This window comes from Mobula hypostoma, chromosome 7 (genome assembly GCF_963921235.1).
Source record: "Mobula hypostoma chromosome 7, sMobHyp1.1, whole genome shotgun sequence".
Lineage (NCBI taxonomy): Eukaryota > Metazoa > Chordata > Chondrichthyes > Myliobatiformes > Myliobatidae > Mobula > Mobula hypostoma.
In genome coordinates, this window is record NC_086103.1 from 93,822,122 (window position 1) to 93,848,527 (window position 26,406).

The 26,406-nt window shown below is 43.0% G+C and overlaps 1 protein-coding gene across 10 annotated transcripts in view; it reads right to left on the reverse strand.

The window, feature by feature from the left end:
• Positions 1–26,406, reverse strand: part of LOC134349428 (F-box/WD repeat-containing protein 11) — a 304,136-nt gene that overhangs the window by 25,155 nt on the left and 252,575 nt on the right. The gene's annotated exons all lie outside the window — the stretch shown is intronic.

Here is a 26,406-nt window from a genome sequence, read left to right on the forward strand (position 1 = left end):
TGAAAACACTGGGGGTAAGGAGGTAGTTGGGTTTGATATAAAAAGTAAAAGATCATCAGCATAAAGAGAAACTTTATGCTCAACACCTCCCCATCAATTCAGCACAGCTATGAAATGCAATCGCCAGTGGCTCTATAGCCAAATCGAAGAGTAAGGGAGGGTGGCTAATGTTGTCCCACTTTTCAAGAAAGGAGGGAGAGAGAAAACAGGGAATTATAGACCGGTCAGCCTGACGTCAGTGGTGGGAAAGATACTGGAGTCAATTATAAAAGATGAAATTATGACACATTTGGATGGCAGAAACAGGATAGGTCTGAGTCAGCATGGATTTACGAAGGGGAAATCGTGCTTGACTAATCTTCTGGAATTTTTTGAGGATGTAACTATGAAAATGGACAAGGGAGAGCCAGTGGATGTAGTGTACCTGGACTTTCAGAAAGCCTTTGATAAAGTCCCACATAGGAGATTAGTGGGCAAAATTAGGGCACATGGTACTGGGGGCAGAGTACTGACATGGATTGAAAATTGGCTGGCTGACAGGAAACAAAGAGCTGCGATTAACGGGTTCCTTTCCGAATGGCAGGCGGTGACCAGTGGGATACCGCAGGGTTCAGTGCTGGGACCGCAGCTGTTTACAATATACATTAATGATTTAGATGAAGGGATTGAAAGTAACATTAGCAAATTTGCAGATGACATAAAGCTGGGTGGCAGTGTGAAATGTGAGGAGGATGTTATGAGAATAACATGACTTGGACAGGCTGGGTGAGTGGACAGATGCATGGCAGATACAGTTTAATGTAGATAAATGTGAGGATATCCACTTTGGTGGTAAGAACAGGAAGGCAGATTATTATCTAAATGGAGTCAAGTTAGGAAAACGAGAAGTACAACGAGATCTAGGTGTTCTTGTACATTAGTCACTGAAAGCAAGCATGCAGGTACAGCAGGCAGTGAAGAAAGCTAATGGCATGCTGGCCTTCATAACAAGGGGAATTGAGTATAGGAGCAAAGAGGTCCTTCTGCAGCTGTGCAGGGCCCTGGTGAGACCACATCTGGAGTATTGTGTGCAGTTTTGGTCTCCAAATTTGAGGAAGGACATTCTTGCTATTCAGGGAGTGCAGCGTAGGTTCACAAGGTTAATTCCTGGGATGGCGGGACATATGTTGAAAGATTGGAGTGACTGGGTTTGTATACACTGGAATTTAGAAGGATGAGAGGGGATCTGATTGAAACATATAAGATTATTAAGGGATTGGACACGCTGGAGGCAGGAAGCATGTTCCCGCTGATGGGTGAGTCCAGAACCAGAGGCCACAGTTTAAGAATAAGGGGTAGGCCATTTAGAACGGAGTTGAGGAAAAACTTTTTCACCCAGAGAGTGGTGGATATGTGGAATGCTCTGCCCCAGAAGGCAGTGGAGGCCAAGTCTCTGGATGTTTTCAAGAAAGAGATGGATAGAGCTCTTAAAGATAGTTATGGGGATAAGGCAGAAACTGGATACTGATTGTGGATGATCAGCCATGATCACAGTGAATGGCGGTGCTGGCTCCAAGGGCCGAATGGCTTACTCCTGCACCTATTGTCTATTGTCTATTAAAGGGCAACCTTGACGAGTGCCCCATTTCAGGCTGAAAGACTGGAATTGCTGAGAGTTGGTCAAAACAGAAGCAGTGGGACATGAATATAACAATTTAATCCATGCAATAGAACGTTGCCCAAAATCAAATTTTTCTAAAACCGCAAAAAGGTAATTCCACTCCACACGATGGAACGCTTTCTCTACATCGAGAAATAACACATTCAGGAGTCCCAGTTGAGGGTGAATATAAGATATTAAATAATCACTGTATATTAAAAAAGGGAAGGCGATTTTTAATAAAATCAGTTTGATCTTCAGAAATAATAGAAGGTACAATGTTCTCCAATCTACAAGCCAAAACTTTAGCCAAAGAAATCGGCCTATATGAAGAACACTCAGTTGGATCTTTACCTTTTTTGGCTAAAAGAATGATACATGCCTTGTTAAATGATGCAGACAATTTATCATGCTTAAATGAATCAGATAGAACTAAAAATAATTGAGACGAAAATAATGAAGAAAATGATTTATAAAATTCTGCAGAAAAGCCATTAGGTCCAGGAAATTTACCCGACTGTAATGCAGAAATGGCAGTTGATATTTCCTCTAATGATAATGGTTCATTGAGTTTTGCTTTAAAGTCGGGGGAGAGCAAAAGAATATTTAAACTATTTTAAAAAAGCTCAACAGAGATACTATCATTTAAAGATTCAGGAGGTATAAATTCGAGAATAGTACTTCTTAAATGTTTCTTTAATATCAGAATGATTCGAAGTAATCCCATTCAAATTTTTGTAATTTGTTGTTTGGCTTTAGATCGTCTTAGTTGGTTAACTAAAAACTTACCAGACTTATCACCATGAATATAAAAGTGACTCTTACTTTCAAAAAGGTGGCATTCAACTGGCTGAGGTCAAACTTAGTTTGAAGTTCTACTCGCTTCTTATACAGTTCAGGATTTTTGGTCTGGGCATATAATTGGTCTGTTGCTTTAATTTGACCAATCAAGTCTAATCGCTCTAAATAGGTCCTTCTTTTCAGATTCGCAGTATATGAAATTATTTGACTGCTCAAATATGCTTTCATAGCATCCCAGACAACCTGGGATGAGATTTCAGATGACATGTTAGCACTTAAGAAAAAAAAATTATCTGGTCCTTCATAAATTTTACAAGATCATTATCCGACAACAAGGTCAGATTAAAACGCCAATGTTTATTTATTTGAGGGAAACCGGGGAAATTTATGGACAGGGTAACTGGGGAATGATCCGAAATCAATATATTTTGATAATCACAAGAGCGAACAGATGGAATCAGCTGATTATCCATTAAGAAATAATCAATTCTAGTAAAAGTATGATGGACATGTGAAAAAAAGGAATGATCTCTCTCAATAGGATGGAAAAAACGGCACACATCAGAGATACCATAAAGAGTGAATAGATAAAGCAGATTTACTAGGGAGTCTAGGAACAGAAGAGGATCGATCCAGTACTGGATCTAACCAACAATTAAAATCACCACCCAATACGAGGGAACATAAACTCAAGTCAGGCAATAAAGAAAAAAAAGTTCAAAAAAGTCCACATCATCTGAGTTGGGAGCTTAGAGGTTAGCCAAGACTACCCTATTATAATACAATTTCCCAGAGACAATAATAAAACCACCATTTGTATCTGATATTTTGTTGTGAAGCTCAAAGGGAACATTCTGGTTAATAAGGATTGAAACTCCCCTGGCTTTAGCCGGAAAAGCAGAATGGAAGTGCTGTCTCACCCACTTAGACATAAAGCGAGAGTTACCAAAACTACGAATATGTGTTTCTTGCTTTTCAGCTTTAAGTTGCTTAAGATGTGAAAACACCTTCCTTCTTTTAACAGGATGGTTCAATCCCTTAACATTCCAGCTTATAAAATTCAACGGGCTAACCACTGTCATATAAAAAAAGCATATAGGGTAGTAGGCATAAATAGGAACAAACATTCTAAAAACGGCTCTGGGGCAAAAGTATAAGACAAGAAAATCAGAACAAAAAAAAAGTCCTGAGTAACAAAGAATAGCTAAAGGTTGTAGAAATAGTGTTGGAACTAGGAAACCATCCTCCCCCCCCCAATCCCAAAGCAAGAAAGCTACCAAAGAACAGCAGCAAGCTCTTCAGAAAAAACCTACCCCTAAGCCCAACTTCCGTTTAATTAACAGTTCATAAAAAGAGAGCTTATGCACTTCAAATTAAAATTGTACATAAAGAAAAAACAGTACTATCAAAAAGTATTAAACTTAACTTAAAATAATAATCCAAAGTACCATACCCGTGAAAAACTATAAAAAATACAGTAATTAAAAATTTAATTTAAAAAAAAACAGGAAAAAAAAAGGAAGAAAAAAAGTACTAACCGTCGCCATGGCAAGGAGACTTTCAATAAATTTCTGAGCTTCTTATAACAGAGTTAAACCATTTTCAGTAATTTAAAAATTTAATTTAAAAGGAAAACAAAAAATAAAAAAACCAAAGAAAGAAAAAAAACGTAGTAATCGGCCATTTTAAATAATCAAATGGAATCTGAAGTCACAATGGCAGGGAGACTTTCAATGAATTCCTGAGCTTCTGTAACAGAGTTGAACCATTTTTTGTCCCCTGTATTAAGAGTTACTCGGAGATGGGCAGGATACCGCAGAGAGGGCATGAATCCACAATTGTAAAACTCTTTCATAGCGACTTTGTATTTGACACGCAGCCTCAAAACTTGAGGAGCATAATCTTCAACAATACGAATGGAATGACTCTTATAATGCAATTTTCCTCTCCGACGTGCTTCCATAATCAAAAGCGGCCAGTGAGTGAGTGGGGCAGTGAAGGAGTGGAGCTTTGAGGCTTTGACTTGAGAGATTCTGGCAGTTTTGGCAGTTGGTCTGTGAAATCGAGTCAATCAAGATTTGAATAGATCAGCAGAAAGCCGTTGATTAGACAATCAAGATTTGAATAGCTCAGACTCAGCAGAAACCAGCTGATTGGGCAATCGAGGTCAGGTGACCAAGCATTTTGAAAAGCTCAAACAGATAAATAGAGGGATAGCTCAAGCGAAGCAGCCTGTGGAAAGCAGCCAGTGAGTGAGTGGGTGGGTGTTAGCTTTCATAAGTCAAGGGATAGAGTTTAAGAGTCGCGATGTTAGGCCACACTTGGCGTACTGTGTCCAGTTCTGGTCACCTCACTATAGGAAGGATGTGGAAGCATTGGAAAGAGCACAGAGGAGACTTTCCAGGATGCTGCCTGGTTTAGAGAGTATGCATTATGATCAGAGATTAAGGGAGCTACGGCTTTACTCTTTGGAGAGAAGGAGGATGAGAGGTGACATGATAGAGGTGTATAAGATAATAAGAGGAATAGATAGAGTGGATAGACAGCGCCTCTTCCCCAGGGCACCACTGCTCAATACAAGAGGACATGGCTTTAAGGTAAGGGGTGGGAAGTTCAAGGGAGATATTAGAAGAAGGTTCTTTTTACTCAGAGTGTGGTTGCTGCGTGGAACGCACTGCCTGAGTCAGCGGTGGGGGCAGATACACTAGTGAAGTTTAAGAGACTACTGGACAGGTATATGAAGGAATTTAAGTTGGGGGCTTATATGGGAGGCAGGGTTTGAGGGTCAGCACAACATTGTGGGCTGAAGGGCCTGTACTGTGCTGTACTATTCTATGTTCTATGTATAAGGTTTTTCACCTGATATCGATGAAAACAGAGTATAACTGGGCGTGGCCAATAGTACAACTCGGGCTTGACCCGAAATGTACAGTGAGCTCTAAGTCGGATAAATTCGGAAGAGTATCTTTCCCAAAAATCTCACAATATAAAGAAGAAAAAAATTCAACAGGAGCTCCGCTTTCGATAGCCTTTGGCAGACCGAGGATTTGTATATTACGCCTTCTGCTCCAACCCTTGAGATCAGCTATTTTAGATGATAACTTGGTGTTATATTCACTCAAATTAGAGCAAATGGTTTCCAGCTGCTGAACACGACATTTTAAATCTTCGGTTTCTGAGTCTAGATGAGAGAGACGAACGGCATGATTCTCCACTTTGGAATTGATTTGATCCAATTTTGACTCCAACAAACTGAAAGAAGACTTATATTCGGGCTTAAGTTCAGATATAATCTCTTGTCGGTGCTGATCCAAAATGGCAATAATGTCAGCAGAGGAGCCGGAGGCAGTCGCAGAGACTTCTTTTTTCCCAGCTTTAGAGGGCTTGAAAGCCATTGTAGGACAGATGTATTTGCAGGCAGGGAGGAGAACAAAAATAAAATAGCAGTCTGGGGTAGAAAAAAGATCAGAAGTGTGGAGGTATGAAATGAAACGGAGTGACAGTTTTAAGCGATTAACCTATCTCCATCTTACCGGAAGTGTGTGGCACGATGAAGTTTAACGGTGAGCAAACTATGTGTAGCTTCCAAGACTACAATGGTAAACCACATTACCAAAATACTCAATTGGCTGCAGATCACTTTGTAAAGTCCACTCTGAATAGACCTTTCAACAGTCAATCTTTATAAAACAAGGTCCCATAAACCATCAAATTACAATATTCAGACAATCTGCTTTACTGCAGTTGATAGATGGATGAACATCAACTAGGTTACAAGAATGAAATACTTCTCTGCTCCTCTTTCAAATAGAACCAAAGGATCTTTTTAAATCCATCGACAAGTACAGACAGTCTACCTGTAGAGCCATGTTTTAACTTTTCAGCTAGGATGAGCATCTAAAAACTGCTTCAATTTCTCCATACAGCACCATGACATGACCTAGCATTGTAACCTATGACTTCAGGTCAAAGGCAAGTAAGCTACCATTAACTTACTCCTGACACAAAACAAAAACAAATGCAACTTACTACTTACTTACCACCTGGAAACTTTGACATATTCTAATGCAAAATAACCTGTTCATTTCATCTTGAACATTTTTTCTATTCTTCTATTGAGAAAAACTTTCCAAGACCTGCACCTTTTCTGCTTCAGTGAAACTTTATCGTCCAAAAGACCTGGCAGCATGGTTAAATCTTAATATGGTTAAATCTTGCTTTGTATTTTGAGAGGTAGATGAAAAGCGTGAAATCAGCCCCTAAACAGAACATTCCATTCTGGGCAGAGCAAGTACAATCTTCAGATGGTTTGCAGATAGATTCAGTCTTGTTCTGTCCAGTTTATGATTTGAATTGTTAAATGTTAGATTAAATGTTAAAATTAAGATTGAACTGTGCATTAAGAACAATTTTTAGGCATGAAATACTACCACTCATTGCTATTTCTACTGGCTTTTTGAATCTGTAACTGAACAACCTAAAGACACTGCACAAATGAAATGAAAATGCTGCCCCAGTGTAAGCATTAAAGTTGGATCCTGAGGTTTTTGACCTAAAGTTCTTGAGAAGTCAAAAATGAGGCATAAACCTGTTGCTTACAGTCATTTAATAAGTGTTAAAAGAATGAAACAAGGGGAAAAGAAAGACAATCATCAAAAGACAAAGAGCCTAGAGGCAGGGGAAACAACAAAAGGAGAGAAAAGAACAGAGACAAAAGAAACTGATCCAAGGAACACACAACAACACACCCTTCGTCAGGTCAGCCCGAAACGTCAACAGTACCTCTTCCTCGAGATGCTGCCTGGCCTGCTGCATTCACCAGCAACTTTGATGTGTGTTGCTTGAATTTCCAGCATCTGCAGAATTCCTCGTATTTGCGTTTTTAGAGAAACTGATCCAATGTGGTTTGGTCCTCTTATATCAGTTTACTAATTTCATTGAATTTCTATAGATAACAGTTAACCAGTGAAATCACCCCTATTCAAGTAATGTGATAACTACAACAGAAACCACTAAAAAACATACTGAGCAATTACATATATATAGATACTTATATAAAAATATAAACAAGCATAAGAAAGTTAAACTACAAGGAAAATAACAATTATACAATCCAATCCAACATTCCTGAACCTAGAGGTACCAGCTGACATAGTTAAAGGCCTAGATTGAGACAGAGAAGGATAATTTCAACGTGATACTTATTGGAAAAGAGATGTTTTGCAAGACAGGTCATTTAGATCCAAAAACCCAAGAAATTACAAAGATAAACTGCAAGCAAATTATGTGGAAGTAGCCTCAGATCAATGTACCATTCTTTGTGCCGGCACTGATCACGGGAAACACGAAGTGGCCTGGAGTGTGCCCCACTTCCAGGAACCGTGATTTTATTTGCCAAGATATGACTCAAATTTTCACACAATGGATTCAAAGTAACACTTCCTCAGAAATCTAATCATCATCCATAGCTACTTCAGAAATACCTGCTGGACTGGAGGGTTTCAACTAGAAACCCTGGGCATATAATGTAGTGGTTCAGGGGAAAGTTGTTGTTAAGCATACATACAAAGACAGGAATCAAAAGGATGAGCATGGTGGGAATAATGTTCTGAGCTTGATCTACTTCAACGCAAGGAATATTTTAGGTAAAACAGATGAGCTAAGAGCATGAATTAGCATGTGGAATAATGACACATGAGCCACTAATGAGACTTGGTTGCCGGAAAGGGAAGTCTAGCAGCTTGATCTTCCAAGGCTCCATTGTTTTAGACATGATAGAGCGGGAGGGAGGGGATGCGTCATTACTAGTTAGGGAAAACGTCACAGCAGTGATCAAACAGAATAGATTGGAGAGCTTGTCTACTGAGGATATATGGGTGGAATTGAGGAATAAGAAAGGGAAGGCCACCCAATAGCTGGATTTAGAGGAGGAAGGTTGCAGAGAGATCGCAAACAGTTGCAAGGAACACAAGGTTCTGATAGGAGGTAATTTTAACTTTCTACGTATTGACTGGCACTCTCATACAATAAAAAGGCTGGATGGAATAGAGTATGTCAGTAAGTCCAGGGAAGTTTCCTTAATCGATATACAGAGGGCCAAAACCAGACAGAGTGAGATACTAGATCACCTATTAAGGAATGAGACAGGGCAGGTGACAGAAGTGTGTATAGGGGGGCACTTTGGATCCAGTGATCATAACTCAAGTCAAGTCGTCACTTTTTATTGTCATTTCGACCATAACTGCTGGTACAGTACATAGTTAAAACAAGACAGCATTTTTCAGGACCATGGTGCTACATGAAACAATAAAAAAACTACACTGAACTACGTAAAACAACACAAAAACTAAACTAGACTACAGACCTACCCAGGACTGCATAAAGTACACAAAACAGTACAGGCATTACAATAAATAATAAACAAGACAATATGCACAGTGCTGTTTGCTTTGCAGATGCAGCGTGTGGTGTAAATGTCTGTAATGGCGGGAAGAGACTCCCAGATGATCTTCTCAGCTGACCTCACTATCCGCTGCAGGGTCTTGCAATCCAAGATGGTACAATTTCCGAACCAGGCAGTGATGCAGCTGCTCAGGATGCTCTCAATACAACCTCTGTAGAATGTGGTGAGGATGGGGGGTGGGAGATGGACTTTTCTCAGCCTTCGCAGAAAGTAGAGATGCTGCTGGGCTTTCTTTGCTATGGAGCAGGTGTTGAGGGACCAGGTGAGATTCTCCACCAGGTGAACACGAAGAAATCTGATGCTCCTAACGATCTCTACGGAAGAGTCGTCGATGTTCAGCAGACAGTGGTCACTCCGTGTCCTCCTGAAGTCAACAACCATCTCTTATCCATCTTGAAACTAACTCAATTAGATTCAAGATAATTATGGAGAAGGATAGATCTGGCCCACAGGTTGCGATTCTAAATTGGAAAAAGATGTATCAGAAACGAGTGGATCAGCAAAGTGTGGATTGGGACAGGGTGTTTTCTGGCAAATGTGTACTTGGTAAGTGAGATGCTTTCAAAAGTGACATTTGGAGTGCACAGAGTTTGTATGTTTCTGTCAGAATAAAAGCCAAGGGTAACAATGTTCGAGCGATATTGAGGCTCTGGTTAAGAAGACGAAGGAGGTGCACCGCAAGTATAAGCAGCAAGGAACAAATGAGATATTTGAGAAGAATAAGAAATGCAACAGAACATTGAAGAGAAAAATCAGAAGGGCTAAAAGAAGGCCTAAGAAAGGTTTGCTCTAGCAGACAAGATGAAGGAGAAACCCACGGGCTTCTACAGCTATATTAAAAGCAAAAGGGTAAAACTGGGAAAATCGGTTGGCAATGAATCTCAAGAGACTGAGTTTGTTGAATGCCTAAGAGATAGATTTTTAGAGCAGTTTATCATTAAGCCTACTAGGGGATCAGCTATACTGGATTGGGTGTTATGTAATAAACCAGAGGCAATTAGGGAGCTTAAGGTAAAAGAACCCTTAGGAACCAGTGATCACAATATTATTGTGTTCAACTTGAAATTTGATAGGGAGGAAGTCTGATGTAGCAGTTGTTCAGAGGAGTAAGAGAAATTACAGTGGTATGAGAGAGGAGTTGGCAAAGTAAATTGGGAAGAGCTGCTAGCAGGGATGTCAGCAGAACAGCAATGGTGTGTGTTTCTGAGAAAACCGAAGGTGGTCCAGGACATGTGTATTCCAAAAAAGAAATACTCAAATGGTAAAATAGTACAACCGTGGCTGACAAAGGAAGTCAAAGATATTGGAAAGCAAAAGGAAGGGCATACAACAAAGCGAAAATTGGTGGGAAGATAGAGGATTGGGTAGGTTTTAAAAACCTACAGAGAGCAACTAAAAAATTCTTTAGAAGGGAAAAGATGAAATATGAAAGCAAGCTAGCAAATAATATCGAAGTGGATAGTAAAAGTTTTGTCAAGTATGTTAAAACAAAAAGAGAAGTGAGAATAGATAGAGGACGGCTAGAAAATGAGGCAGGAGAAATAATAACAGGGGGCGAGGAGATGGCTGATGAACTAAATGACTATCTTACATTAGTCTTCATGTGGAAGACGACAGCAGTATGCCTGATGTTGTAGTGTGTGAAGGAAGAGAAGTGGGTGCAGTTACTGTCACAAGAGAGAAGGTGCTCAAAAAGCTGAAAGACCTAAAGGTACACAAGTCACCAGACCAGAGGAACTGCACCCTAGGACTCTTAAAGAGGTAGTGTTAGAGATTGTGATGGCATTAGAAATGATCTTTCAAAAATCATTGGACTCTGGCATGGTGACAGAGGACTGGAAAATTGCAAATATTACTCTACCTTTTTAAGAAAAGAGGAAGGCAGCAGAAAGGCAATTATAGACCAGTTAGCCTGACCTCTGTGGTTGAGAAGATGTTAGAGTTCATTGTTAAGGTTGAGGTGATGGAGTACTTGGTGACGCAGGACAAGATAGGACAAAGTCAGCATGGTTTCCTTCAGGGAAAATCCTGTCTGATGAACCTTTTGGAATTCTTTGAGATTACAAGCAGGATAGATAAAAGGGATGCAGTGGATGTTGAATACTTGGGACTTTCAGAAGACCTTTGACAAGGTGCCACACATGAGGCTGTTTACCAAATTAAAAGCCCATGGTATTACAGGAAAGTTATTAACATGGTTAGAGCATTGGCTGATTAGTAGGAGGCAGCAAGTGGGAATAAAAAGATCCTTTTCTGTTTGGCTGCCAGTGACTAGTGGTGTTCACAGGGGTCGGTGTTGGGCTATATTCCCTCTAAGCTGTGTGCGTATGCGCACGCACATGTTTTTCAACCAGCACACAAAGGAAATTAATGTGCGCACAAAAGGTTATTACCTAAAATAATATAGTAATTACTACTTATTGAAAATAATCTTTTAGCTAAATGTTTCTGTTAACTAGTCAGTCGGTTTTTCAAATACCACAATGCACGCCACTAACTTACGTCACCTCACTTTTCCTGTTCTGGTTTGTACAGCTGCATCACAGCAGCAGCCATCTTTGGTGGACAGTGTTCATATCATAAAGTTTACAAGGATCTGTTTCAAATCCTGTAGATAGTTTACTAAGTTTTTATTGAATAAGATCAGTCAAATGACCCTGTGGCTAAATACTGTCACAAGAAATTGATAAACATCACATACAAAGTAGCTTTACAGGTTTTAAGTGATGTCTTTGATGAACTGGCTGCACTGTGCAAGATTCTGCAACGAGTGGCCTGACACTGATTAATTCACTTCATTTTGCACGAGGCAAAATTAACAAGATAAGAAAGCAGTATCTGGGAGACAATGTTTTGTGGAGTGACAAAGTTACAGTTTTGCTAAGCCAGCAGTGTGAAGAAAACGTCACAGTAGATACAAGTTCGTTGTTGACATTTATAAATAGTCTTTGTGTTCATTTAGAAGAAACGTTTCCTGAAGCTCAGGTACAAGAATGATCAGCTTTTGATTTGTCCGCGATTCAAGATTGACTTCACATTTGGCGATTAACAAGTTAATGCCTTATGTCTAAAATATCATGATTTTCTAGCTGAAAATACTGTAATAGTTAGACAGTTTAATGATTTCAAATTTTCTGTGCAAGAAAAAAAATTAAATCCAAACTGATTTCAAACTTCACTCAAATGCTGGCATTTGTACTTCAAAATGAACAGTTTTGCGACCTTGCACAGTTGATGGACATTGGGGGAACCTTTCTTGCATCTAGTGCGGACTGTGAGCGAGGTTTTAGCCCAATGAATCAACTCAGAAACAAGCTAAGAAACCGTTTAGGTGAATGTCATTTGGATATGTTATGAGAATCAAAAGCTATAAATTGGATGGAAGTTCTATTAGTCTTGTTACGTACAATGGGTTGCCAAACCAGCAGAAATGGATCACTCAGTTGGAGTCTGGAGTACTAGAACTAAGAAAGTTTTATTAAAGAAACAAGCAACACAGTAATCGAAAGGATAATAAATGCAACAATTCAACAATGATAACCACACATGTGCACAGAATTAAGATAACAGCATCAATCAAGCTCTATCGTTGTCTAGGGGTAAATGACCAATTTCAAAATGACTCAAAGTTCAGTCCAGTTTGTAGTTCAGTTCGCAGTAATCGTTGCCATGGCGGTGGACAACGTGGGGGAAGAGAGAGATAGAATAGGAACAACTCATCATTCAGAACGGCTTCACTCACAGACCAGCAAGATGGCTCACAGACCAGCGAGATGGCTCACAAACAGCTTTTGGGCGGGTCCTTGGTGATGTCACCTGAGGTCACCGACTGTGACCCCTCCTCCAGATGCGGTCGATCCCCTGCAGTGAACCCGGCACCCAGGCAAGGGCGGACACACACCGGGTTCCCGCTGATCGTACCTTTCCACCCTGTGCGTTGTCCGATACTTCTCACCACTCGTGAGAGGCGCACCGCTTCCAGGGTCTCGTTACCTCGGGTGGCGTGTGTGTCTGTCTTAGCGAACCTGTCCCTTTTTATCCCCCTGCTGGGGTATCGCCTGTCCATCACTTCAAACAGTTCAGGGTTCAAAGGGGGGAGCCGCTCCAGACAGCTCTTCCTCCCACATCCCTTCATTACACATCTCCAGACGCTGCTCCATTGTTCCTTATCTCTCCTTCCCCTGAGGGCAGGTGGCAGACCAACTGCTGATGCCACTGATGCTAGCCCAGGCCAGCAAACATCTTAATTTTATGTGTATTCTCGTAACACTTCCCCCCTTTAAGGATTTTTACCGGGAGGTAAAAATTACAAACATGACTACATTATCTGATACATACACAATATACATCTTTAACAGTTATTTAGCTAATACAGAGAATTTGAAGCTGTCAACACCTTGACAGACAGTCATCACATTTTCTGTTCCTTTTACACGTGTTATTAATAATCCCTTAGACCAGGCTCCAACTCAGCAAACTTCATAGTGGCCAAAAACACTGATGAATTGCGACCAATGTAACCTCTCATTTGGTTTTGTCCCGGACCACAATAACAAGGGTCGTCCCATTCCGACTCAGTTTTCTCTCGCAAGGGCTTAGTAGGAGGGGGACGGGTATTGACCGCAGAGTTATTGCAAAACTTCCTGCAGTACCCCACCATCTCCAAGAGCCTTCTGAGGGCCCTCTTGTCTGTCGGGGTTGGGAGGTCAGCGATAGCCTGCACTGTAGCTTGCATCACTGCCAGCTGCCCCTGTGTCACCACAATTCCCAGGTAAGTGACTCTCGTGTGGCCGAATTCATTTTTTTCAAGGTTCACTATCAAACTGGCTTCAGACAGCTGTATTAAATTGCCAATACACACCTCTGTGTTCATCAGCCCTTTAGTCACTGAATTACTCAAAAAATATGGGTGTTGTTTACTTGGCTGCCCTATTGTAACAGACATAACCCAACGTCCCAGTTCTTTGCATTTCCTCGGGACAATCAGACACATGGGTGCGAGTCGTTTAATTACTCCTTCGGGGATTAAGGGAGAGACCTTATCAGTAGACCTGGCCAAAACAATAGCCTTCTCCCATCTGACCGATCCCATCCTAATCTTTTCAAAATGGTTTTTTCCTCTTATCAAGGGGCCCCTAGCTTCATTGATTTCCACGCTAACACCGACTAGGTTTGTTAGCATATCAAAAGCCGGTGACCGTCTCAGTTCGCGTCGGTCATGATCAATAACATTCTTCCCCCTGGGCAGCCGGTAAATCTCTTTCATGATTCCACCAACTGTTTCCTCCAGCACCGCAAAATGTCCACCGGGGGGTACCTCGTGGGCCATGTTAAAAACCTCATCCCCGTAACTCTTTTGCACCACCCCCCACTCCTCATCTGCGGATGCTGTACTTGATTTCCCTTTCTTCCTTAGCACTTCCTCATCCGCACAATAGCTTGTCAAGGCTGTGTCAGAGAGAGCGGTCTCGGCAAAAACCATCAGCCCCTCGTCTCGCTCCTGCGTCTGCACAAATTCTTTCCTGGCTACTGCTACGTCCGTCCCAGCTCCCTCACTACCTCTTATCTCACTACACCGTCTCATACAAGGTTGGCAGAAATGTTTCAGCCAAATTCACCATCGCGGGCGGGGCCTCCATGCTGGCAGGCTGACCCGTCAATCTCACGACTGGGAACACGATCCCTCCGGCGATGTCATTACCGAGCAAGACTTCCACGTCTTTCATCGGTAATTCGGACCTCACCCCGATCGTGACTAGTCCAGAGACCAGGTTGCTCTGTAAATGTATCTGGTGCAAAGGGACTGACTCTGTCCCTTCCCCAACACCTTTGACCTCTACCTCCCCAGTCTGGGTCTCTGAGCTAAACTCTAATACACTCTTCAGTATTAGTGACTGACACGCTCCCGTGTCTCTCCAGATCCGCACTGGAACTGGTTTTAACCTCTTTTTCACTGACACCAGTCCGGCCGAGATAAACCTCTCGCGCCCTTCCTGGACTTTTTCAGACCTGTCCTTCCCTAGCGGTTCGCTTAACAGCTCAATACAGCCATTCAAAATTTCCGCTTTTCCTTTCCCCGTCTCCTTCCTTGGGGCAAAGCACCTGGACGCAAAGTGTCCGACTTTCCCACAATTATAACAGACGACCCCAGGAGACTTCCTACCAGACTGCTCCCGGTCTACCTTATCCTTTTCACTAGTCCCCGGCTTACTTTCTGACTTTTCCGGTGGACTCTCCCCGCCGTCCTGACTACCCTTCTGGTAGCCTTTACTCGGGGCAACCTTCATTTTATGCGTCAACGCATACTCATCCGCTAACTTAGCAGTTGCGGCTAACGTGGCTGCCTCTTTCTCATCGAGGTAGGGTCTCATACCCTCAGGGACACAACCTTTAAACTGCTCAATCAGAATCAGCTGCAGCAGTCTGTCATAATCCCCCTCTACCCCTTTCGAGGCGCACCAACGCTCACAATATGTTTGCATCTCACGAGCAAACTCCAAATACGTGCGGTCCCACCGCTTCCTCGCATTCCGAAACCTCTGCCGGTATGCCTCCGGGACCAACTCATAAATCCTGAGGATGGCCTCCTTCACCACCTCATACTTCTGGGCATCTTCCGCGGATAAAGCGGAGTAAGCTTGTTGGGCCTTCCCTTTCAGTACACTCTGAAGTAAGACAACCCACTTATCCCTCGGCCATTCCTGACTTATGGCCACTTTTTCGAAATGGAGAAAGTACCGATCCACATCGGTATCGTCAAATGGGGGAACCAGCCTAACCTCCTGGGTCGCCCGGAACCCTCCACCTTGGTTCGGCACGAGCCCCTGCTCGGCCCTTATCTTTAACTTCTCCAGCTCAAATTCCCTTTCCCTCTGTTTCTCCTCTCTCTCCAACTGTCTGTCCCTCTCTCTCTCTCTCTCTCCAACTGTCTGTCCCTCTCTCTCTCTTCTCTCTCCAACTGTCTGTCCCTCTCCTGCCTTTCTACCTCTCTCTCTTTCTCCTGCCTTTCTAACTCTCTCTCTTTCTCCTGCCTTTCTAACTCTCTCTCTTTCTCCTGCCTTTCTAACTCTCTCTCTTTCTCCTGCCTTTCTAACTCTCTCTCTTTCTCCTGCCTTTCTAACTGCCGTACCCGGAACTCGTGCTCGAGTCTCAGTTTTTCCAGCTGTACCTGTACCGCGTCTCCAGCAGGTTTTTCAATAGACACCTCCCCCAGCTCACCTTGGGGAAACACACCTTTAGATACATAGTGCTCTACAATAGCTCTGTGTATCTCCTCTCTCCTCATTGTCGACTTCACCTTAGCAAGATTCACCCGTTTTGCCACAGCTATCAATTCCGATTTCCTGGCATCCTCTAATGCCTCCAAGGTCGGCGCCTTTATAAATTCCTCAACCTCCATTTCTGCTGTTTGTCTTTTCTTTCTTTCGGGAATTTTAACCCAATCAATTTACTCCGTCCCAAATTTAGCGTTCAAAATCGCGGACGAGAACCCCACTTATGTTATGTACCCCGTAACTGGGTTGCCAAACCAGCAGAAATGGATCACTCAGTTGGAGTCTGGAGTACTAGAACTAAGAAAGTTTTATTAAAGAAACAAGCAACACAGTAATCGAAAGGATAATAAATGCAACAATTCAACAATGATAACCACACATGTGCACAGAATTAAGATAACAGCATCAATCAAGCTCTATTGTTGTCTAGGGGTAAATGACCAATTTCAAAATGACTCAAAGTTCAGTCCAGTTTGTAGTTCAGTTCGCAGTAATCGTTGCCATGGCGGTGGACAACGTGGGGGAAGAGAGAGATAGAATAGGAACAACTCATCATTCAGAACGGCTTCACTCACAGACCAGCAAGATGGCTCACAGACCAGCGAGATGGCTCACAAACAGCTTTTGGGCGGGTCCTTGGTGATGTCACCTGAGGTCACCGACTGTGACCCCTCCTCCAGATGCGGTCGATCCCCTGCAGTGAACCCGGCACCCAGGCAAGGGCGGACACACACCGGGTTCCCGCTGATCGTACCTTTCCACCCTGTGCGTTGTCCGGTACTTCTCACCACTCGTGAGAGGCGCACCGCTTCCAGGGTCTCGTTACCTCGGGTGGCGTGTGTGTCTGTCTTAGCGAACCTGTCCCTTTTTATCCCCCTGCTGGGGTATCGCCTGTCCATCACTTCAAACAGTTCAGGGTTCAAAGGGGGGAGCCACTCCAGACAGCTCTTCCTCCCACATCCCTTCATTACACATCTCCAGACGCTGCTCCATTGTTCCTTATCTCTCCTTCCCCTGAGGGCAGGTGGCAGACCAACTGCTGATGCCACTGATGCTAGCCCAGGCCAGCAAACATCTTAATTTTATGTGTATTCTTGTAACAGTCTAGATAGAGCTTACAAAGAATGGGTAAATGCCAAAGACAGGAGAGAATAAAATAACTGACTGACTTAAATATGTATGTTATTTTGTTGTTATTCTGTGCAGTTTTATGTCAAATATTTTGTAAACCTACATAAACTGTGCCATGTGTGCATTCAGTGCCCACATACTTTTGTCACAGGAAAAAAATTTGCACAACGTAAGATTTTTGCGCACACTGACTATTAAAAATTAGAGGGAACATTGGTGTTGGGACCATTTCTTTTTATGCTGTACATAAATGATTTAGATGATGGAATAGATTGCTTTGTTGCCAAGTTTGCAGATGATACAACGATTGGTGGAGGGGCAGGTAGTGTTGAGGAGACAGGTACATGCAGAAGACCTTAGATTAGGAGAATGGGCAAGAAAGTGGCAAATGAAATACGTTGGAAAATGCATGGTCATGCACTTTGGTAGTAGAAATAAATGTGCAGATTATTTTCTAAACGGAGAAAACCCAAAAATCTGAGATGCCGAGGGACTTAGGAGTCCTTGTGCAGACCACGCTGAAGGTTAACTTGCAGGTTGAGTCGGTGGTGAGGAAGGCAAATGCCATGTTAGCACTCATTTCATGTTAGCACTCATTTCATGGCAAATGCCATGTTAGCACTCATTTCTAGAATACAAGAGCAAGGATGTGATTCTGAGGCTTTATAAGGCACTGCTGAGGCCTCACCTTGAGTATTGTGTAGAGGTTTGGGCCTCTCATCTTAGAAAAGATGTGTTGGCATTGGAGAGGGTCCAGAGGAGGTTCACATAGATGATTCCAGGAATGAAAAGGTTATCATACGAGGAACGTTTGATGACTCTGGATCTGTACTTGTTAGAATTCAGAAGGATGAGGGGGAATCTCGTTGAAACCTTTGGAATGTTGAAAGGCCTAGACAGAGTAGATGTGGAAAGGATCTTTCCCATGGTGGGAGAGTCTAGAACAAGAGGGAGCAGCCTCAGGATAGAGGGGCGCCTTTTCGAAACAGAGATGCGGAGAAATTTCTTTAGCCAAAGGGTGGCGAATTTGTGGGATTTGTTGCCACATGCAGCTGTGCAGGCCAGGTTGTTGGGTGTATTTAAGGCAGAAATTGAAAGGTTCTTGTTCGGACATGGGATCAAAGGATACGGGGAGAAGGCCGGGAACTAGGGTTGAGGAGGAGAAAAGAAAAGGATCAGCCATGATTGAATGGCGGAGCGGAGTCGATGGGCCAGATGGCCTAATTATGCTCCTGTCTTATGGTCTAATATGGCACAGTTGTAAATTTGACTAGAGCAGGCCATCCTCGAAAACTGAGTGACCATGCAAAGGGAATAGTGAGGGAGACCACAAAGAGACCTATGACAACTCTGGGGGAGTTACAAGCATCAGTGGCTGAAATGGAAGAGGCTGCGTATTCAGCTGTTCCCTGGATGCTTCACCAGTCACAGCTTTATGGGAGAGTAGCAAAGAGAAAGCCACTGTTGAAAAAAACTCTCATGAAATCTCAGCTAGATTTTGCCAGAAGGCATGTGGAGACTGAAATCAGCTGGAAGGTGGTTCTATGGTCCGATGAAACCAAAATTGAACTTTTTGGCCATCAGACTAAACACTGTATTTGGCGTGAGACAAGCACTACATATTATCAAAAGCACACTATTCCTACTGTGAAGCATGGTGGTGACTGCATCATGCTGTGGGGATGCTTCACTGTAGTAGGTCCTGGAAGGCTTCTGAAGGTAGAGGGTAAAATGAATGCAGCAAAATACAGGGAAATCTTGGAGGAAAATCTGATGCAGTCTGCAAGAGAACTGTGACTTGGAAAAAGATTTGTTTTCCAGCAAGACAATAACCTCAGGCATAAAGCCAAAGCTACACAGGAATGGCTTAAAAACAACAAAGTTAATGTCCTGGAGTGGCCGCGTCAGAGTCCAGATCACAATCCTATTGAGAATTCGTGGTTGGACTTGAAAAGGGCTGTTCACTCACGATCCCCATGCAACCTAACAGAGCTTGAGCAGTTTTGTAAATAAGAAAGGGGAAAAATTGCAGTGTCCAGATGTGCAAAGCTGATAATGACCTAGCCACACAGACTCAATGCTGTAATTGCTGCCAAAAGTGCATCTACTAAATACTGATGGGGGGGGGGGGGGGGGAATAATTATGCAATCAATTATTTTGTGTTAAATAATTGTTATAAATTTAGATCAATTTGTAGAAATTTGTTTTTCACTTTGACACGAGTCTTTTCTGTTGATTAGTATCAAAAAAGCCAAAATAAATCCACGGGATATTTAATGTTGTAAAACAATAAAACATGGTAACTTCCAAGGAGGGTGAATGCTTTTTATAGACACTGTAATAACACACAAACAATTGATGGGAAATGGGTAGATGACAAGAAACAGTGAAGAGAAAGGAAGGTACTCTAATTTGTACATGGTGCCAAAAAAAAGGCCCCAGACATCTCTGTTGGATCCTCAATTATTTACTGCCTTAATAATTTATTTAACTGGGGAAACAAGAGCTCATGAGAATAACACACGAGTATAAAAGAGGAGTGGCTAAAGTACACACACACAAAAATACAGGGAGCAGGAATGTAGAGATTTGTTTTACTAGTGAGGTATCATGAGGATCAGAACAACCAGTCCCAGAAATAGCAACTATTTAAAACTTATGCAAAAACTTAAATAGAATAAAGATGTAACATATGCATGGTCATTGATAAAATAAAGCTGGGGTGCAGAGAACATCACCAGCATATGTCACGAAATTTCTTTTTATGTGGAAGCAGTACATTGTTCATGACTTCTATGTCCATTCAGAAATCTGACGGTAGTGGGGAAGAAGCTATTCCCGAATCATTGAGTGTGTGCCTTCTGGCACCTGTTCCTTCTCCCTGACGGGAGCAAGTCTGGGTGATGGGGGCCCTTAATGATGGGTGCTGTCTTTTTGAGTTATCGATCCTTCAGGATGTCCTAGATGCTGAGGGTGGTGCCCATGATGGAGCTGACTGAGTCTACAACTCTCCACAGCTTACTTTGATCCACCCCCAACCACCCCACACCAGAGTGATGCAGCTAGTTAGAATGTTCTTCATTGTGCACCTGTAGACATTTGCGAGTGTTTTTGGTAACATACCAAATCTCCTCAAACTCCTAACAAAATATAGCCGCTGTTGTGCCTTCTTTATTACTGCATCGATATGCGGGCCCCAGGACAGATCCTCAGATGTTGACTGCAAGAAACTTGAAACTGCTCACTCTTTCCATTAATGATCAATCAATGAGGACAGATATGTCTGCCCTCATCTTAAACTTTCTGAAGTCCACAGTCAATTCTTTGGTCTTACCAATACCACTCAACCACCTAATCTACCTCACTCCTGTATACCTTCTCGTCACCATCTGAAATTCTGCCAACAATAGTTGTGTCATCAGCAAATTTATAGATGGTGTCTGAGCTGTGCCAAGTCACACAGTCATGAGTGTAGACAGAGAAGTGCAGTGGGCTAAGCACACACCCTTGAGGCTTAGTTAATTATCAGTGAAGTGGGGATGATATTTCCAATCCACATAGACTGTGATCTTCCAGCGATGAAGTCGAGGTACCATAAGATCATAAGATCCACTTGCAGAGAGAGGTACAGAGGACCAGGTTTTAGAGCTTTCGATCAGAACCATAGGAATGACTTTGTTAAACGCTGAGCTGTAATCAATGAACAGCAGTGTGACGTAAATATTAATATAGTCCAGGGCTGCGTGAAGAACCAATGAGATCATATCCACTGTAGACCTACAGTGATGATAGGAAAGTTGCAGTGGGTCCAGGTCCTTCCTTAGGCAGGATTTGATCCTAGCCATAATCAACCTCTCAAAGCACTTCATAATGGCAGGCGGTGACTAGTGGGGTACCGCAAGGCTCAGTGCTGGGACCCCAGTTGTTTACAATATATATTAATGACTTGGATGAGGGAATTAAATGCAGCATCTCCAAGTCTGCGGATGACACAAAGCTGGGTGGCAGTGTTAGCTGTGAGGAGGATGCAGAGTGACTTGGATAGGTTGGGTGAGTGGGCAAATTCATGGCAGATGCAATCTAATGTGGATAAATGTGAAGTTATCCACTTTGGTGGCAAAAATAGGAAAACAGATTATTATCTGAATGGTGGCCGATTAGGAAAAGGGGAGGTGCAACGAGACCTGGGTGTCATTATACACCAGTCATTGAAAGTGGGCATGCAGGTACAGCAGGCGGTGAAAAAGGCGAATGGTATGCTGGCATTTATAGCGAGAGGATTCGAGTACAGGAGCAGGGAGGTACTACTGCAGTTGTACAAGGCCTTGGTGAGACCACACCTGGAGTATTGTGTGCAGTTTTGGTCCCCTAATCTGAGGAAAGACATCCTTGCCGTAGAGGGAGTACAAAGAAGGTTCACCAGATTGATTCCTGGGATGGCAGGACTTTCATATGAAGAAAGACTGGATGAACTGGGCTTGTACTCGTTGGAATTTAGAAGATTGAGGGGGGATCTGATTGAAACGTATAAAATCCTAAAGGGATTGGACAGGCTAGATGCAGGAAGATTGTTCCCGATGTTGGGGAAGTCCAGAACGAGGGGTCACAGTTTGAGGATAAAGGGAAAGCCTTTTAGGACCGAGATTAGGAAAAACTTCTTCACACAGAGAGTGGTGAATCTGTGGAATTCTCTGCCACAGGAAACAGTTGAGGCCAGTTCATTGGCTATATTTAAGAGGGAGTTAGATATGGCCCTTGTGGCTACAGGGATCGGGGGTATGGAGGGAAGGCTGGGGTGGGGTTCTGAGTTGGATGATCAGCCATGATCATAATAAATGGCGGTGCAGGCTCGAAGGGCCGAATGGCCTACTCCTGCACCTATTTTCTATGTTTCTATGTATCACTGTAGATGTGAGTACTACTGGATGATATAATTTGAAAGATAAATGGACAGGTTAAGCCTGTGAGAAAGGAATGTATTTAAGGGAAATGAGCGGTTCTATCAATACTAAAACTATGAGAAACTAATAAATTGTGGTGTTGACAGCTTCTCATAAGATGCAGAAAGTAAATATGCCAGTACAACAAAGAATCCAATCATCCAATGGGATTGGAATGCAGAAGTATATAAATCTTGCTGAGTGCCGAGTGTTTCGGTGACATAACTGAAGTAATAGATGGCTTTGTGGCTAAGTTTGCTACCGATACAAAGATAGGTAGTGCTGAGGAAACACAGAGTCTGCAGAGAGACTTGGATAGATTGGAAGAATGGGCAAAGAAGTGACAAATGAAATACAATGTTGGAAAGTGTATGGTTATGCACTCTGGCAGAAGAAATAAACGGGCAGACTATTATTTAAATGGGGAAAGAATTCAAAGTTCTGAGATGCAATGGGACTTGGGAGTCCTCGTGCAGGATACCCTTAAGGTTAACCTCCAGGTTGAGTCAGTAGTGAAGAAGGCGAATGCAATGTTGGCATACATTTCTAGAGGAATAGAGTATAGGAGCAGGGATGTGATGTTGAGGCTCTATAAGGCACTGGTGAGACCTCACTTGGAGTACTGTGGGCAGTTTTGGGCTCCTTGTTTAAGAAAGGATGTGCTGACATTGGAGAGGGTACAGAGAAGATTCACTGGAATGATTCCGGGAATGAGAGGGTTAACATATGAGGAACAATTATCTGCTCTTGGACTGTATTCCTTGGAGTTTAGAAGAATGAGGGGAGACCTCATAGAAACATTTCGAATGTTGAAAGACATGGACAGAGTGGATGTGGCAAAGTTGTTTCCCATGATGGGGGAGTCTAGTATGAGAGGGCATGACTTAAGGATTGAAGGGCGCCCATTCAGAACAGAAATGCGAAGAAATTTTTTTAGTCAGAGGGTGATGAATCTATGGAGTTTGTTGCCACGGGCAGCAGTGGAGGCCAAGTCATTGGGTGTATTTAAGGCAGAGATTGATAGGTATCTGAGTAGCCAGGGCATCAAAGGTTATGATGAGAAGGCGGGGGAGTGGGACTAAATGGGAGAATGGATCAGCTCATGATAAAATGGCGGAGCAGACTCGATGGGCCGAATTGCCGACTTCTGCTCCTTTGTCTTATAGTCTAATATTACGTCACAGCGCTTGGACTCAATCCCGTGGATGATGAAGGCCAACCCACCATACTCCTTGTAAACAACAGCGTTAACCTGCATAGCAGCTTTGAGTGTCCAAGGGACACGGACCCCAAGACCTCGCTGATCCTCCACACTGTCAAGCGTCTTACCATAATTATATTCTGTCTTCAAATTTGACCTACCAAAATGAACTACTTCACACTTATCTGGGTTAAACTCCATCTGCTGCTTCCCAGCCAGTTCTGTGCCCTACTGATGTCACGCTATAACTTCTGACAACCCTCTAGACTATCCACAACACACCCAACTTTTGTGTCATTAGCAAACTTACTAACCCACCATTCTACTTCCTCATCCAGGTCATTTATAAAAATTACAAAGAGGAGGGGTTGCAGAACAGCTCCCTGCGGAATACCACTGGTCACTGTCTTCCATACAGAATTTGCAACCTTCCAATCCTCTGGTACTTCTCCTGTCCCAATTGATGCAAAGATCATTGCCAGAGTTCAGCAATCTCCTCCCTCACTTCCCACAGTAGCCTGGGGTATATTTCATCCAGTCCAGGCAACATCTAACTTAATTTAAGCCCTTCAAAAGCTCCAGCACATCTTAATGTCTATACACTCAGGCATTTCAGTCCACTATAAGTCATCTCCACAACCGCCAAGGTCCTTTTCACTGATGAAAGCAGTATTCATTAAATACCACACATAAAAGTTGCTGGTGAACGCAGCAGGCCAGGCAGCATCTATAGGAAGAGGTACAGTCGACGTTTCGGGCCGAGATCCTTCCTCAGGACTAACTGAAAGAAGAGCTAGTAAATCTCTTATTAGCTCTTCTTTCAGTTAGTCCTGACGAAGGGTCTCAGCCCAAAACGTCGACTGTACCTCTTCCTAGAGATGCTGCCTGGCCTGCTGCGTTCACCAGCAACTTTTATGTGCGTTGCTTGAAATTCCAGCATCTGCAGATTTCCTCGTGTTTACATTTTTAAATTCATTAAATACCTCCGCTTCCTCCTCCGGCTCCATGCACATGTTTCCACTCTCACTCCTGATTGGTTCTATTCTCACACAAATCATCCTCTTGCTCTTCACATCTTTTTAGAATCCCTTAGGGTTTTCCTTAATCCTGCTCGTCAAGGCCTACTCATGGCCCTTTCGAGCTCTACTAATTTCATTCTTAAACTCCTTCCTAGCAACCTTGTAATTTTCTAGAGCTCTAACAATACTCAGTTTCTTGAACCTTTCGCTTTTCTTTTCTTCTTAACTAAATCTTCTACATCCTTTGTACACCATAGTTCTTTAACCCTACCATCCTTTCCCTGCCTCAACGGAACATACCTATGCAGAACTCCATGCAAACGTTCCCTGAACATTTGTCACATTTCTGCCTTGCATTTCCCTGAGAACATCTGCTCCCAAGTTCCTGCCAAATAGCATCATATTTCTGGCTACCCCAATTAAATGTTTTCCCAAATTGTCTGCTCCTATCTCTCTCCAGCGCTATGGTAAAGGAGATAAGTTGTCATTACTATCTCCAAAATGTTCTCCCACTAAGAGACTTGACACCTGACCAGGTTCAATTCCCAATACCAGATCAAGTACAGCCTCTCCTCTAGTTGGCTTATCTACATATTGCATCAGGAAACCTTCCGGAACACACCTAACAAACTCCACCCCATCTAAACACCTTGCTCTAAGGATATGCCAGTCAATATTAGGGAAGTTAAAATCACCCATCACAACAACCCTATTACGATTGCGCCATTCCAGAACCTGCTCCTCGATGTCTCTGTTACTATTTTTTTTGGGGGGGGGGGGTCTATATTAAAAAAAACTCCCAGTAGAGTTACTGCCCGCTTCCTGTTTCTGACTTTCTGACTTCCACCCACAATGACTCAGTTGATAATCCCTCCATGATTTTCTCCTTTTCTGCAGCTGTGACACTATGACTGAATTAGCTGTGCCACTCCCCCCACCGCTTTTTCCTCCTTCCTTGTCCTTTATGAAACATCTAAAGCCCGACACACTGAGCAGCCATTCCTGCCTGAGTCATCCAAGTGTCTATAATGGCCACATCACAGTTCCACGTATTGATCCGCCTAGTTCATCTGCCTTGCTTATGATAAACTTTGCATTAAAATAGACACATCTCAAACCATCTAGCTGAATGCTTCTTTGTTCTATCATCTGCCTATCCTTCCTCAAATTCCCTACGAGCTGTCACTACTTCTGTGCCAACCACCCCATCCTCTGCCTCATTACTTCGGTTCTCACCACTGCCCCCCTGAAAATCTAGTTTAAACTCTCCCCAATAGCATTAGCAAACCTCCCTCCCAGGACATTGGTTTCTCTCCAGTTCAGGTGTAACCCATCCCACTTGTGCAGGTCACCCTTTCCCCAGAAAAGGTTCCAACGATCCAAGAACTTGAAACCCTGCCCCATCTCTTCAGTCACTCATTCATCTGTGCTATCTTCCTGTTCTGAGCTTCACTAGCTCGTAGCACCGGGAGTAATCTGAAGATGACCACCTTGGAGGTCATGCTCTTCAGCCTCCTTCCTAACTCCCTAAACTCACTGTGCAGGACTTACTGCACCCCTCTTCTGCCTATGTGTACCATGACCTCTGGCTGTTCACCCACCCCCTTCAAGAATATTCGGCAACCGCTCAGAGACATCCTGGACTTTAGCACCCGGGAGGCAACACACTATCCTGGTGTCTCTTTTGCTGCTGTAGAATCTCCTATCTGTCCCCCTATGACCATTGCTCTGCCTGACTTCACCCTACCTTTCTGAGGCTCACTACTGACCACAGTGCTATTGATCTGGCTGCTGCTGCCTTGCCCAGATAGGTCATCCCCTTCAGTAGTATCCAGAAGGGCATACCTTTTGCTGAGGGGAATGGCCACAGGGGGAACCTGCACTGACTTCCTTCTCCCTTTACCCCTCTCGGTGTTCATCTATCTACTCCCCAAATT